The sequence below is a fragment of the Chiloscyllium punctatum genome, unplaced genomic scaffold (assembly GCF_047496795.1).
Source record: "Chiloscyllium punctatum isolate Juve2018m unplaced genomic scaffold, sChiPun1.3 scaffold_321, whole genome shotgun sequence".
Lineage (NCBI taxonomy): Eukaryota > Metazoa > Chordata > Chondrichthyes > Orectolobiformes > Hemiscylliidae > Chiloscyllium > Chiloscyllium punctatum.
This window is the reverse complement of record NW_027310055.1, coordinates 212,501-227,500: the sequence shown is the minus strand read 5'-3', so window position 1 is coordinate 227,500 and position 15,000 is coordinate 212,501.

The following is a 15,000-nucleotide window of genomic DNA, read 5'->3' as shown; positions in this document are numbered from 1 at the left end:
TTCGGGTTGGTATAAATCAGTAACCACCGACACTTAGAATATTTTCGAGTTGGTATAAATCAGTAACCACTGACACTTAGAATTTTTTCGAGTTGGTATAAATCAGTAACCACTGACACTTAGAATATTTTCGACTTGGTATAAATCAGTAACCACTGACACTTAGAATATTTTCGGGTTGGTATAAATCAGTAACCACCGACACTTAGAATATTTTCGAGTTGGTATAAATCAGTAACCACTGACACTTAGAATATTTTCGGGTTGGTATAAATCAGTAACCACCGACACTTAGAATATTTTCGGGTTGGTACAAATCAGTAACCACTGACACTTAGAATATTTTCGAGTTGGTATAAATCAGTAACCACTGACACTTAGAATTTTTTCGAGTTGGTATAAATCAGTAACCACTGACACTTAGAATATTTTCGGGTTGGTATAAATCAGTAACCACCGACACTTAGAATATTTTCGGGTTGGTATAAATCAGTAACCACTGACACTTAGAATTTTTTCGGGTCGGTACAAATCAGTAACCACTGACACTTAGAATATTTTCGGGTTGGTATAAATCAGTAACCACCGACACTTAGAATATTTTCGAGTTGGTATAAATCAGTAACCACTGACACTTAGAATTTTTTCGAGTTGGTATAAATCAGTAACCACCGACACTTAGAATTTTTTCGAGTTGGTATAAATCAGTAACCACTGACACTTAGAATTTTTTCGAGTTGGTATAAATCAGTAACCACTGACACTTAGAATATTTTCGGGTTGGTATAAATCAGTAACCACCGACACTTAGAATATTTTCGAGTTGGTATAAATCAGTAACCACTGACACTTAGAATTTTTTCGAGTTGGTATAAATCAGTAACCACTGACACTTAGAATATTTTCGGGTTGGTATAAATCAGTAACCACCGACACTTAGAATATTTTCGAGTTGGTATAAATCAGTAACCACCGACACTTAGAATTTTTTCGAGTTGGTATAAATCAGTAACCACTGACACTTAGAATTTTTTCGGGTTGGTATAAATCAGTAACCACCGACACTTAGAATATTTTCGAGTTGGTATAAATCAGTAACCACTGACACTTAGAATTTTTTCGGGTCGGTATAAATCAGTAACCACTGACACTTAGAATTTTTTCGAGTTGGTATAAATCAGTAACCACTGACACTTAGAATATTTTCGGGTTGGTATAAATCAGTAACCACTGACACTTAGAATTTTTTCGACTTGGTATAAATCAGTAACCACTGACACTTAGAATTTTTTCGGGTTGGTATAAATCAGTAACCACTGACACTTAGAATATTTTCGGGTCGGTACAAATCAGTAACCACTGACACTTAGAATATTTTCGGGTTGGTATAAATCAGTAACCACTGACACTTAGAATTTTTTCGAGTTGGTATAAATCAGTAACCACTGACACTTAGAATTTTTTCGGGTTGGTATAAATCAGTAACCACCGACACTTAGAATATTTTCGGGTTGGTATAAATCAGTAACCACCGACACTTAGAATTTTTTCGGCTCAGTAGAAATCAGTAACCAAGCGCATTTTTGAATTGGTTACTGATTTCTCCGTTCGAGTTGCGGCTGCGGTTGGCTTCAAATAGTGGTGGGGGCTTAATTATCGCCGAGGGGAGCATGTCCCGGTGGTGTGGCCGAGGATGGAGTGCCTTTTGAAGGGGGTGTTTCTGAATTTGGACCCTTTTTGAGTTGCATGGCCGGATGGGTGTGGTTTTGAAGGGTGTGTCTGTCTGGAGTGGCACCGGCGTTGGTGTGAGGCTGAGGGTGGGCGTTCGGTTCCTGGTTAGGGATAGGGAAAGGGTGAGACTTAGCTTTAGTGCTCGTGCCCCCGATTTTGGTAATGTTTGACGTCAATTTTCCAAGGAGGCGAATGCAAGGCTTCAGAGGGACTTTGAGTGTTCGGGGGCGGGGTAGCTCAGCCGGATTTGCCCCGGCGGTTCTGCGGACGGTGTTGACTTCGAGGGCGGACCGGCCCCCGTGTTCAGTCCGAATATCGTGCATTGTTAACGGCGGGAAGTGTTCCAAAAGGGAATGGGATTGAATGTGACTGCTGAAGCCGACTTTGAGACCTGTAACGCGGGTAGCTCAGCCGGATTTGACCCGGCGGTTCTGGCGACGGTCTCGCCTTCGAGGGGGGAGCGCCCCGCGTGTTCAGGCCGAATTTTGTGCATTTCCATCGGCGGGAAGAGGTCCAAACGGGAATGGGATTGAATGTGACTGCTGAAGCCGACATTGAGACCTCTAACGCGGGTAGCTCGGCAGGATTTGACCCGGCGGTTCTGCCGAAGGTCTCACCTTCGAGGGGGGAGCGTCCCGCGTGTTCAGGCCGAATATCGTGCATTGTTAACGGCGGGAAGTGTTCCAAAAGGGAATGGGATTGAATGTGACTGCTGAAGCCGACATTGAGACCTCTAACGCGGGTAGCTCGGCCGGATTTGACCCGGCGGTTCTGGCGACGGTCTCGCCTTCGAGGGGGGAGCGTCCCGCGTGTTCAGGCCGAATTTTGTGCATTTCCATCGGCGGGAAGAGGTCCAAACGGGAATGGGATTGAATGTGACTGCTGAAGCCGACATTGAGACCTCTAACGCGGGTAGCTCGGCCGGATTTGACCCGGCGGTTCTGCCGAAGGTCTCACCTTCGAGGGGGGAGCCTCCCGCGTGTTCAGGCCGAATTTTGTGCATTTCCATCGGCGGGAAGAGGTCCAAACGGGAATGGGATTGAATGTGACTGCTGAAGCCGACATTGAGACCTCTAACGCGGGTAGCTCGGCCGGATTTGACCCGGCGGTTCTGCCGAAGGTCTCACCTTCGAGGGGGGAGCGCCCACCGTGTACAGGCCGATTTTCATGCATTTCCAACCGTGGGAAGGGGTCCGAAAGGGGATGGGGGTGAACGTGACTGCTCAACCCGACTTTGAGACCTGTAACGCGGGTAGCTCAGCCGGATTTGACCCGGCGGTTCTGGCGACGGTCTCGCCTTCGAGGGGGGAGCGTCCCGCGTGTTCAGGCCGAATTTTGTGCATTTCCATCGGCGGGAAGAGGTCCAAACGGGAATGGGATTGAATGTGACTGCTGAAGCCGACATTGAGACCTCTAACGCGGGTAGCTCGGCAGGATTTGACCCGGCGGTTCTGCCGAAGGTCTCACCTTCGAGGGGGGAGCGTCCCCCGTGTACAGGCCGATTTTCATGCATTTCGAACCGTGGGAAGTGGCCCAAAAGGGGATGGGAGTGAATGTGACTGCTCAACCCGACTTTGGCGCTTCCGAGCCGGGTAGCTCAGCCGGGTTTGACCCGGCGGTTCTGCCGACGGTCTCGTCTTCGAGGCGGGTGCCTCCCCCGTGTACAGGCCGATTTTCATGCATTTCGTACCGTGGGAAGTGGTCCAAAAGGGAATGGGGGTGGACGTGACTGCTCATACCGACATCGAGACTTGTAAGCCGTGTAGCTCGGCCGGGTTTGATCCGGCGGGTCTGCCGACGGTCTCGTCTTCGAGAGGGGGGCCTCCCCCGTGTACAGGCCGATTTTCGTGCATTTCCAACGGTGGGAAGAGGTTCAAAAGGGGATGGGGGTGAATGTGACTGCTCAACCCGACTCTGAGGCTTCTAACCCGGGTAGCCCGGCCGGGTTTGACCCGGCGGTTCTGCCGTCGGTCTCGCCTTCGAGGGCGGAGCCTCCCCCGTGTACAGGCCGATTTTCGTGCATTTCAAACCGTGGGAAGCGGTCCAAAAGGGGATGGGAGTGAATGTGACTGCTCATACCGACCTTGGCGCTTCCGACCCGGGTAGCTCAGCCGGGTTTGACCCGGCGGTTCTGCCGACGGTCTCGTCTTCGAGGCGGGTGCCTCCCCCGTGTACAGGCCGATTTTCATGCATTTCGTACCGTGGGAAGTGGTCCAAAAGGGAATGGGGGTGAATGTGACTGCTCAACCCGACTCTGAGGCTTCTAACCCGGGTAGCTCGGCCGGGTTTGACCCGGCGGTTCTGCCGTCGGTCTCGCCTTCGAGAGGGGCGCCTCCCCCGTGTACAGGCCGATTTTCGTGCATTTCCAACGGTGGGAAGAGGTTCAAAAGGGGATGGGGGTGAATGTGACTGCTCAACCCGACTCTGAGGCTTCTAACCCGGGTAGCCCGGCCGGGTTTGACCCGGCGGTTCTGCCGTCGGTCTCGCCTTCGAGGGCGGAGCCTCCCCCGTGTACAGGCCGATTTTCGTGCATTTCAAACCGTGGGAAGCGGTCCAAAAGGGGATGGGAGTGAATGTGACTGCTCATACCGACCTTGGCGCTTCCGACCCGGGTAGCTCAGCCGGGTTTGACCCGGCGGTTCTGCCGACGGTCTCGCCTTCGAGGGGGGAGCGTCCCCCGTGTTCAGGCCGAATTTTGTGCATTTCGAACCGTGGGAAGTTGCCCAAAAGTCGATGGGAGTGAATGTGACTGCTCAACCCGACTTTGGCGCTTCCGAGCCGGGTAGCTCAGCCGGGTTTGACCCGGCGGTTCTGCCGACGGTCTCGTCTTCGAGGCGGGTGCCTCCCCCGTGTACAGGCCGATTTTCATGCATTTCGTACCGTGGGAAGTGGTCCAAAAGGGAATAGGGGTGGACGTGACTGCTCATACCGACATTGAGACTTGTAAGCCGTGTAGCTCGGCCGGGTTTGATCCGGCGGGTCTGCCGACGGTCTCGTCTTCGAGGCGGGTGCCTCCCCCGTGTACAGGCCGATTTTCGTGCATTTCGAACCGTGGGAAGTGGTCCAAAAGGGGATGGGGGTGGACGTGACTGCTCAACCCGACTTTGAGGCTTCTAACCCGGGTAGCTCGGCCGGGTTTGACCCGTCGATTCTGCCGATGGTCTCGTTTTGGAGGGGGGAGCCTCCCCCGTGTTCAGTCCGATTTTCGTGCATTTCGAACCGTGGGAAGTGGCCCAAAAGGGGATGGGAGTGAATGTGACTGCTCATACCGACTTTGGCGCTTCCGAGCCTGGTAGCTCAGCCGGGTTTGATCCGGCGGTTCTGCCGACGGTCTCGTCTTCGAGGCGGCTCCCTCCCCCGTGTACAGGCCGATTTTCATGCATTTGCAACGGTGGGAAGTTGCCCAAAAGGGGATGGGAGTGAATGTGACTGCTCAACCCGACTTTGGCGCTTCCGAGCCTGGTAGCTCAGCCGGGTTTGAACCGGCGGTTCTGCCGACGGTCTCGTCTTCGAGGCGGCTCCCTCCCCCGTGTACAGGCCGATTTTCGTGCATTTCGAACCGTGGGAAGTGGTCCAAAAGGGAATGGGGGTGGACGTGACTGCTCAACCCGACTCTGAGGCTTCTAACCCGGGTAGCTCGGCCGGGTTTGATCCGGCGGTTCTGCCGACGGTCTCGTCTTCGAGGCCGGTGCCTCCCCCGTGTACAGGCCGATTTTCGTGCATTTCCAACGGTGGGAAGTGGTCCAAAAGGGAATGGGGGTGGACGTGTCTGCTCATACCGACTTTGAGACTTGTAAGCCGGGTAGCTCAGCCGGGTTTGTTCCGGCGGTTCTGCCGACGGTCTCGTCATCGAGGGGGGAGCCTCCCCCGTGTCCAGGCCGATTTTCATGCATTTCCAACCGTGGGAAGTGGTCCAAAAGGGAATGGGGGTGAATGTGACTGCTCATACCGACTTTGAGACTTTTAAGCCGGGTAGCTCAGCCGGGTTTGACCCGGCGGTTCTGCCGACGGTCTCGCCTTCGAGGGGGGAGCGTCCCCCGTGTTCAGGCCGAATTTTGTGCATTTCGAACCGTGGGAAGTTGCCCAAAAGTCGATGGGAGTGAATGTGACTGCTCAACCCGACTTTGAGACTTGTAAGCCGGGTAGCTCAGCCGGGTTTGACCCGGCGGTTCTGCCGACGGTCTCGTCTTCGAGGCGGGTGCCTCCCCCGTGTACAGGCCGATTTTCATGCATTTCGTACCGTGGGAAGCGGTCCAAAAGGGGATGGGAGTGAACGTGACTGCTCATACCGACTTTGGCGCTTCCGAGCCGGGTAGCTCAGCCGGGTTTGACCCGGCGGGTCTGCCGACGGTCTCGCCTTCGAGGGGGGAGCGTCCCCCGTGTTCAGGCCGAATCTTGTGCATTTCGAACCGTGGGAAGTTGCCCAAAAGTCGATGGGAGTGAATGTGACTGCTCAACCCGACTTTGAGACTTGTAAGCCGGGTAGCTCAGCCGGGTTTGACCCGGCGGTTCTGCCGACGGTCTCGTCTTCGAGGCCGGTGCCTCCCCCGTGTACAGGCCGATTTTCGTGCATTTCCAACGGTGGGAAGTGGTCCAAAAGGGAATGGGGGTGGACGTGTCTGCTCATACCGACTTTGAGACTTGTAAGCCGGGTAGCTCAGCCGGGTTTGTTCCGGCGGTTCTGCCGACGGTCTCGTCATCGAGGGGGGAGCCTCCCCCGTGTCCAGGCCGATTTTCATGCATTTCCAACCGTGGGAAGTGGTCCAAAAGGGAATGGGGGTGAATGTGACTGCTCATACCGACTTTGAGACTTTTAAGCCGGGTAGCTCGGCCGGGTTTGACCCGGCGGTTCTGCCGACGGTCTCGTCTTCGAGGCGGGTGCCTCCCCCGTGTACAGGCCGATTTTCGTGCATTTCGAACCGTGGGAAGTGGTCTAAAAGTCGATGGGAGTGAACGTGACTGCTCAACCCGACTTTGAGACTTGTAAGCCGGGTAGCTCAGCCAGGTTTGACCCGGCGGTTCTGCCGACGGTCTCGCCTTCGAGGGCGGACCCTCCCCCGTGTACAGGCCGGTTTTCGTGCATTTCGAACCGTGGGAAGTGATCCAAAAGGGAATGGGGGTGAACGTGACTGCCCAACCCGGCTTTGAGACTTGTAAGCCGGGTAGCTCAGCCGGGTTGGACCCGGCGGTTCTGCCGACGGTCTCGACTTCGAGGCGGGTGCCTCCCCCGTGTACAGGCCGATTTTCATGCATTTGCAACGGTGGGAAGTTGCCCAAAAGTCGATGGGAGTGAATGTGACTGCTCAACCCGACTTCGAGACTTGTAAGCCGGGTAGCTCAGCCGGGTTTGACCCGGCGGTTCTGCCGACGGTCTCGCCTTCGAGGGGGGAGCCTCCCCCGTGTACAGGCCGATTTTCGTGCATTTCCAACGGTGGGAACAGGTTCAAAAGGGGATGGGAGTGATTGTGACTGCTCAACCCGACTCTAGGGCTTCTAACCCGGGTAGCCCGGCCGGGTTTGACCCGGCGGTTCTGCCGACGGTCTCGTCTTCGAGGCGGGTGCCTCCCCCGTATACAGGCCGATTTTCATGCATTTCGAACCGTGGGAAGTGGTCCAAAAGGGAATGGGGGTGGACGTGTCTGCTCATACCGACTTTGAGACTTGTAAGCCGGGTAGCTCAGCCGGGTTTGATCCGGCGGTTCTGCCGACGGTCTCGCCTTCGAGGGGGGAGCCTCCCCCGTGTTCAGTCCGATTTCCATGCATTTCCAACCGTGGGAAGTTGCCCAAAAGGGGATGGGAGTGAATGTGACTGCTCAACCCGACTTTGGCGCTTCCGAGCCGGGTAGCTCAGCCGGGTTTGACCCGGCGGTTCTGCCGACGGTCTCGTCTTCGAGGCGGGTGCCTCCCCCGTATACAGGCCGATTTTCATGCATTTCGAACCGTGGGAAGTGGTCCAAAAGGGAATGGGGGTGGACGTGTCTGCTCATACCGACTTTGAGACTTGTAAGCCGGGTAGCTCAGCCGGGTTTGATCCGGCGGTTCTGCCGACGGTCTCGCCTTCGAGGGGGGAGCCTCCCCCGTGTTCAGTCCGATTTCCATGCATTTCCAACCGTGGGAAGTTGCCCAAAAGGGGATGGGAGTGAATGTGACTGCTCAACCCGACTTTGGCGCTTCCGAGCCGGGTAGCTCAGCCGGGTTTGACCCGGCGGTTCTGCCGACGGTCTCGTCTTCGAGGCGGGTGCCTCCCCCGTGTACAGGCCGATTTTCATGCATTTGGAACCGTGGGAAGTGGTCCAAAAGGGAATGGGGGTGGACGTGACTGCTCATACCGACTTTGAGACTTGTAAGCCGGGTAGCTCAGCCGGGTTTGACCCGGCGGTTCTGCCGACGGTCTCGCCTTCGAGGGGGGAGCCTCCCCCGTGTTCAGTCCGATTTTCGTGCATTTCCCACGGTGGGAAATGGTATCTTTCATTACGGGGACAAGGGTCTGAAGCGGTGAAGTCAGTAACCGGCATAGTTAAGGAAAGGGTTCGAATTTTCTCAACAGTACGAAAAAAGTGAGCAGGGAAGCTAGAGAAGGTGTCAGTGAGTCCCAAACGAGTGAACCGCAAAACTTAGGGAAATGCCCGAAAGCGTTTTAAAGGGTGAAATCGGGAACGAGGAAATGATCGGAAAGTGCCTGAAAGTGCTAAATGAGTAAACAGAAAAACGAAGAAAAATGTTTGAAAAGAAGAAGTGAGTAACCAGGAAAACTTAGAAAAATGTTCAAAACGAAGAAATCAGTAACCAGGAAAACTTAGAAAAATGATCAAAAAGAAGAAATGAGTAACCAGGAAAACTTAGAAAAATGTTTAAAAAGAAGAAATCAGTAACCAGGAAAACTTAGGAAAATGTTTAAAAAGAAGAAATCAGTAACCAGAAAAACTGCGAAAAATGTTTAAAAAGAAGAAATGAGTAACCAGAAAAACTTAGAAAAATGTTTAAAAAGAAGAAATCAGTAACCAGGAAAACTTAGAAAAATGTTTAAAAAGAAGAAATCAGTAACCAGGAAAACTTAGAAAAATGTTATAAAAGAAGAAGTGAGTAACCAGAAAAACTTAGAAAAATGTTTAAAAAGAAGAAATCAGTAACCAGAAAAACTGCGAAAAATGTTTAAAAAGAAGAAATCAGTAACCAGACAAACTGCGAAAAATGTTTAAAAAGAAGAAATCAGTAACCAGGAAAACTTAGAAAAATGTTTAAAAAGAAGAAGTGAGTAACCAGAAAAACTTAGAAAAATGTTTAAAAAGAAGAAATCAGTAACCAGAAAAACTTAGAAAAATGTTTAAAAAGAAGAAATCAGTAACCAGAAAAACTGCGAAAAATGTTTAAAAAGAAGAAATCAGTAACCAGAAAAACTTAGAAAAATGTTTAAAAAGAAGAAGTGAGTAACCAGAAAAACTTAGAAAAATGTTTAAAAAGAAGAAATCAGTAACCAGAAAAACGGCGAAAAATGTTTAAAAAGAAGAAATCAGTAACCAGACAAACTGCGAAAAATGTTTAAAAAGAAGAAATCAGTAACCAGAAAAACTTAGAAAAATGTTTAAAAAGAAGAAATCAGTAACCAGAAAAACTTAGAAAAATGTTTCAAAAGAAGAAGTGAGTAACCAGAAAAACTTAGAAAAATGTTTAAAAAGAAGAAGTGAGTAACGAGAAAAACTTAGAAAAATGTTTAAAAAGAAGAAATCAGTAACCAGAAAAACTTAGAAAAATGTTTAAAAAGAAGAAATCAGTAACCAGAAAAACTGCGAAAAATGTTTAAAAAGAAGAAATCAGTAACCAGACAAACTGCGAAAAATGTTTAAAAAGAAGAAATCAGTAACCAGGAAAACTTAGAAAAATGTTTAAAAAGAAGAAGTCAGTAACCAGAAAAACTTAGAAAAATGTTTAAAAAGAAGAAATCAGTAACCAGAAAAACTTAGAAAAATGTTTAAAAAGAAGAAATCAGTAACCAGAAAAACTGCGAAAAATGTTTAAAAAGAAGAAATCAGTAACCAGAAAAACTTAGAAAAATGTTTAAAAAGAAGAAGTGAGTAACCAGAAAAACTTAGAAAAATGTTTAAAAAGAAGAAATCAGTAACCAGAAAAACGGCGAAAAATGTTTAAAAAGAAGAAATCAGTAACCAGACAAACTGCGAAAAATGTTTAAAAAGAAGAAATCAGTAACCAGAAAAACTTAGAAAAATGTTTCAAAAGAAGAAGTGAGTAACCAGAAAAACTTAGAAAAATGTTTAAAAAGAAGAAGTGAGTAACCAGAAAAACTTAGAAAAATGTTTAAAAAGAAGAAATCAGTAACCAGAAAAACTTAGAAAAATGTTTAAAAAGAAGAAATCAGTAACCAGAAAAACTGCGAAAAATGTTTAAAAAGAAGAAATCAGTAACCAGACAAACTGCGAAAAATGTTTAAAAAGAAGAAATCAGTAACCAGGAAAACTTAGAAAAATGTTTAAAAAGAAGAAGTGAGTAACCAGAAAAACTTAGAAAAATGTTTAAAAAGAAGAAATCAGTAACCAGAAAAACTTAGAAAAATGTTTAAAAAGAAGAAATCAGTAACCAGAAAAACTGCGAAAAATGTTTAAAAAGAAGAAATCAGTAACCAGAAAAACTTAGAAAAATGTTTAAAAAGAAGAAGTGAGTAACCAGAAAAACTTAGAAAAATGTTTAAAAAGAAGAAATCAGTAACCAGAAAAACGGCGAAAAATGTTTAAAAAGAAGAAATCAGTAACCAGACAAACTGCGAAAAATGTTTAAAAAGAAGAAATCAGTAACCAGAAAAACTTAGAAAAATGTTTCAAAAGAAGAAGTGAGTAACCAGAAAAACTTAGAAAAATGTTTAAAAAGAAGAAGTGAGTAACCAGAAAAACTTAGAAAAATGTTTAAAAAGAAGAAATCAGTAACCAGAAAAACTTAGAAAAATGTTTAAAAAGAAGAAATCAGTAACCAGAAAAACTTAGAAAAATGTTTAAAAAGAAGAAATCAGTAACCAGAAAAACTGCGAAAAATGTTTAAAAAGAAGAAATCAGTAACCAGACAAACTGCGAAAAATGTTTAAAAAGAAGAAATCAGTAACCAGGAAAACTTAGAAAAATGTTTAAAAAGAAGAAGTGAGTAACCAGAAAAACTTAGAAAAATGTTTAAAAAGAAGAAATCAGTAACCAGAAAAACTTAGAAAAATGTTTAAAAAGAAGAAATCAGTAACCAGAAAAACTGCGAAAAATGTTTAAAAAGAAGAAATCAGTAACCAGAAAAACTTAGAAAAATGTTTAAAAAGAAGAAGTGAGTAACCAGAAAAACTTAGAAAAATGTTTAAAAAGAAGAAATCAGTAACCAGAAAAACGGCGAAAAATGTTTAAAAAGAAGAAATCAGTAACCAGACAAACTGCGAAAAATGTTTAAAAAGAAGAAATCAGTAACCAGAAAAACTTAGAAAAATGTTTCAAAAGAAGAAGTGAGTAACCAGAAAAACTTAGAAAAATGTTTAAAAAGAAGAAGTGAGTAACCAGAAAAACTTAGAAAAATGTTTAAAAAGAAGAAATCAGTAACCAGAAAAACTTAGAAAAATGTTTAAAAAGAAGAAATCAGTAACCAGAAAAACTGCGAAAAATGTTTAAAAAGAAGAAATCAGTAACCAGACAAACTGCGAAAAATGTTTAAAAAGAAGAAATCAGTAACCAGGAAAACTTAGAAAAATGTTTAAAAAGAAGAAGTGAGTAACCAGAAAAACTTAGAAAAATGTTTAAAAAGAAGAAATCAGTAACCAGAAAAACTTAGAAAAATGTTTAAAAAGAAGAAATCAGTAACCAGAAAAACTGCGAAAAATGTTTAAAAAGAAGAAATCAGTAACCAGAAAAACTTAGAAAAATGTTTAAAAAGAAGAAGTGAGTAACCAGAAAAACTTAGAAAAATGTTTAAAAAGAAGAAATCAGTAACCAGAAAAACGGCGAAAAATGTTTAAAAAGAAGAAATCAGTAACCAGACAAACTGCGAAAAATGTTTAAAAAGAAGAAATCAGTAACCAGAAAAACTTAGAAAAATGTTTCAAAAGAAGAAGTGAGTAACCAGAAAAACTTAGAAAAATGTTTAAAAAGAAGAAGTGAGTAACCAGAAAAACTTAGAAAAATGTTTAAAAAGAAGAAATCAGTAACCAGAAAAACTTAGAAAAATGTTTAAAAAGAAGAAATCAGTAACCAGAAAAACTTAGAAAAATGTTTAAAAAGAAGAAATCAGTAACCAGAAAAACTTAGAAAAATGTTTAAAAAGAAGAAATCAGTAACCAGAAAAACGGCGAAAAATGTTTAAAAAGAAGAAATGAGTAACCAGAAAAACTTAGAAAAATGTTTAAAAAGAAGAAATCAGTAACCAGAAAAACGGCGAAAAATGTTTAAAAAGAAGAAATCAGTAACCAGAAAAACTTAGAAAAATGTTTAAAAAGAAGAAGTGAGTAACCAGAAAAACTTAGAAAAATGTTTAAAAAGAAGAAATGAGTAACCAGAAAAACTTAGAAAAATGTTTAAAAAGAAGAAATCAGTAACCAGAAAAACTTAGAAAAATGTTTAAAAAGAAGAAATGAGTAACCAGAAAAACGGCGAAAAATGTTTAAAAAGAAGAAATCAGTAACCAGAAAAACGGCGAAAAATGTTTAAAAAGAAGAAATCAGTAACCAGACAAACTGCGAAAAATGTTTAAAAAGAAGAAATCAGTAACCAGAAAAACTTAGAAAAATGTTTCAAAAGAAGAAGTGAGTAACCAGAAAAACTTAGAAAAATGTTTAAAAAGAAGAAGTGAGTAACCAGAAAAACTTAGAAAAATGTTTAAAAAGAAGAAATCAGTAACCAGAAAAACTTAGAAAAATGTTTAAAAAGAAGAAGTGAGTAACCAGAAAAACTTAGAAAAATGTTTAAAAAGAAGAAATCAGTAACCAGAAAAACTTAGAAAAATGTTTAAAAAGAAGAAATCAGTAACCAGAAAAACGGCGAAAAATGTTTAAAAAGAAGAAATGAGTAACCAGAAAAACTTAGAAAAATGTTTAAAAAGAAGAAATCAGTAACCAGAAAAACGGCGAAAAATGTTTAAAAAGAAGAAATCAGTAACCAGAAAAACTTAGAAAAATGTTTAAAAAGAAGAAGTGAGTAACCAGAAAAACTTAGAAAAATGTTTAAAAAGAAGAAATGAGTAACCAGAAAAACTTAGAAAAATGTTTAAAAAGAAGAAATCAGTAACCAGAAAAACTTAGAAAAATGTTTAAAAAGAAGAAATGAGTAACCAGAAAAACGGCGAAAAATGTTTAAAAAGAAGAAATCAGTAACCAGAAAAACGGCGAAAAATGTTTAAAAAGAAGAAATCAGTAACCAGACAAACTGCGAAAAATGTTTAAAAAGAAGAAATCAGTAACCAGAAAAACTTAGAAAAATGTTTAAAAAGAAGAAATCAGTAACCAGGAAAACTTGGAAAAAAACACTTAGAAAAATTTTCAGCAAAGTGTGAAAAATATTCTAAGTGTCAGCGGAGGAAAATGCTGAAGCATCGGGAAAGATTCGCAAACTTACACCGAACATGTGCTCCGAAGTGCCGGAGGAATTGGGTGAATTGAGCCCGGCAAATGGCCAGCTGTCGTTTTGTGCCTGCAGCCCGAAAACTTTAACTTTGTCTGTCGCGGAAGTCCGGACCGAGAAAAATCCAAACGGTTTTGACCGGACCGAGTTCCAGACCGATGCAGTCAAATTTGGAATTCAGACCCATTCAGTGCCACTTGTAGTTTTTCCGCAGTGAGGTTGGCGGGGTACCCGGAGATATATGGGAACACGATTTTTAGAACAAAATGGCGGCGCGGGACCGTTCTGAAAGGCATCCGAAAAACGGTTCCACGGGCATAGCACTTTAATGACAGGTATGAGTGCATGCCGGAGAGCTCTTGGAAGTCGAATTTTTGACACTTTGTCAATTTTTTGACAGATTTGACAAACTCTTTCTGTCTGTTCTAAGAGTCAGTCAGAGACTTGTGCGGCGGTCTTTTGACACTATTGGAGGGCGGGCAAACCCCACGTTGACTCCGGCCGTCCCTCCACAGGCGCTCGTGTCCAAAATGAAGGCGAGAGACGCGAGTGGCCTGGTTCCCTTGGGTGTTGCCAAGAAGGCTGCGGGCTGACCGTTGCCTGAGCACTCCCTAAAGCCTCTTGTGATGAGAGCAGACCTCGCCTGCCGCACGACCGGCTCTGGGAGTCGTTGGGCCGCTATTTGTGAATAGTCTGGTCCTCCTCTGCCACCCGGACAAGCGCGATGGCTCTGCCGCCCTGCGGTGCTCGTCACCCAGGTTTGGGGAACACGATACTCGTAACAAAAATAAAAGGCGGCTCGGGACCTGCAGGCGAAAGGGGTCCCGTGGTGCTAAGCACGTCGACTTCGGGTCTCGGTGCAAGCCGGAGAGCTCACGGAAGTCTAAAGTTTTCGGCACGTGGTCGAATCTTTTCAAAGGCTTACCCGGCTCTTTCCGTCCATTCTGAGAGTAAGTCAGAGGCCGGTGCGGAGGTCTCTTGACAATCGGAGGGGGTGGTGGCCCTCCGCAGGCGCTCGTGTCGAAAATGAAGGCGAGAGACGCGAGTGGCCTGGTTCCCCTGGGTGTTGCCAGGAAGGCTGCGGGCTGACCCTTGCCTGAGCACTCCCTAAAGCCTCTTGTGATGAGAGCAGACCTCGCGCGCCGCACGACCGGCTCTGGGAGTCGTTGGGCCGCTATCTGTGAATAGTCTGGTCCTCCTCTGCCACCCGGCCAAGTGCGATGGCTCTGCCGCCCTGCGGTGCTCGTCACGCAGGTATGGGGCACACGATGCTCGTAACAGCAAATAAAGGCGGCTCGGGACCTGCAGGCGAAAGGGGTCCCGTGGTGCTTAGCACGTCGACTTCGGGTCTCGGTGCAAGCCGGAGAGCTCACGGAAGTCTAAAGTTTTCGGCACGTGGTCGAATCTTTTGAAAGGCTTACCCGGCTCTTTCCGTCCATTCTGAGAGTCAGTCAGAGGCCGGTGCGGCGGTCTATTGACGACCGGAGGCTCCCATGGGTGTTGCGATGAGGGTGGAGGGCACAGAACCTTGCCTTAGCACTCCCTAATAAAGCCTCTTGTGAAGAGAGCAGACCTCGCGCGCCGCACGACCGGCTCTGGGAGTCGTTGGGCCGCTATCTGTGAATAGTCTGGTCCTCCTCTGCCACCCGGCCAAGTGCGATGGCTCTGCCGCCCTGCG